The sequence below is a fragment of the Cyprinodon variegatus genome, unplaced genomic scaffold (assembly GCF_000732505.1).
Source record: "Cyprinodon variegatus isolate N-32 unplaced genomic scaffold, C_variegatus-1.0 Scaffold39, whole genome shotgun sequence".
Classification (NCBI taxonomy): domain Eukaryota; kingdom Metazoa; phylum Chordata; class Actinopteri; order Cyprinodontiformes; family Cyprinodontidae; genus Cyprinodon; species Cyprinodon variegatus.
Window position 1 is genome coordinate 897,318 of NW_015150492.1, and position 1,148 is coordinate 898,465.

Here is a 1,148-nt window from a genome sequence, read left to right on the forward strand (position 1 = left end):
ATATACATTGCATTGTCCTAAGGCTAACAGAAAGCACTTCACCACTTTTTCTTTTGTTGTGGTACATCACTTGTGACCTGTGCTGGTGTGTGAAATCACAGCATAGCTAATTCAGCAAAGACACCAAAGAGGACATCAGATAAAGAGATGAAATACAGTGAGATGAGACAAGAGTCAACATTAAACTGACTTTTACTGAGTAGAAGAGATTGCAAAGAGACAGGATGCAAATGTTGGATTAGTAAATCTTTGGGGGTTGGGAGGAGATCTCTCAAAGGCTGTAATGCATGAAAAGCCAATTAAATCTGTCACATGTACAGTACCAGTAAGTATGGACATGTTTCCCCATTAAATCTAATGAGAAAGGGTGTCCAAGCCTTTGACTGGTCCTGTATCAATTAAAAATGTTCCTGATAGACAGTAGATCCAATTTATGCACCTTATTTATCCTTTAAAAATACCTTTGACGAATGGGACTCTCTTGTAGATGGAGTGACAGACTCTGATAAGACGGATGGAACAGATTTGGGAATGGGCATCTGTGAATCATCAGATGATGAACCCGGCCTGGACTGTGTAGAACTCTGGGGGAGCTCAAAACTTGATCTCTTAAGAGGTTCAGCTAAATCAATCACATTTTTCATAGTCTTCATGAGTTCGGGCACATCTGTACACAGTAAAACAGAGATGAAAGGTGTTACACTCATTGTTTAAGCAAGTGACCTCTTAAAGTATATTAGTTTTGTAATTTTTTTAAGAGTGATACCTTCTACAAGCAACTCCCTCAGTTTGGCATTCTCTTCTTTCAGGTCTTGGATCTCTCGCTTAAGTTCAACCACAGTCTTTTTTGGACTTTGGTCACAGTCAGTGACTGAAAGCGGTGAATGACTGTACATTGCAAGGAATTCCTCTGCAGGGTCTTTCCTTGTGAGAGCCTTTGACTTCTGGACATACAAAGAAATTAAGAGAAAGTAACTGACATGATAAGACAAAGAAAAAGCTGATAGTGGAGTTTAGAATCTGAGGTGTAGAGACAACAGATACAATATCTGTGCCCCTAAGGCAGCAAACTTTAAAAAGCTGATTTGACAAGCACAAACATCACGGCTTGTTCCAAAGTTCAGACTACTTGGAAGGCAGTTCAAAAT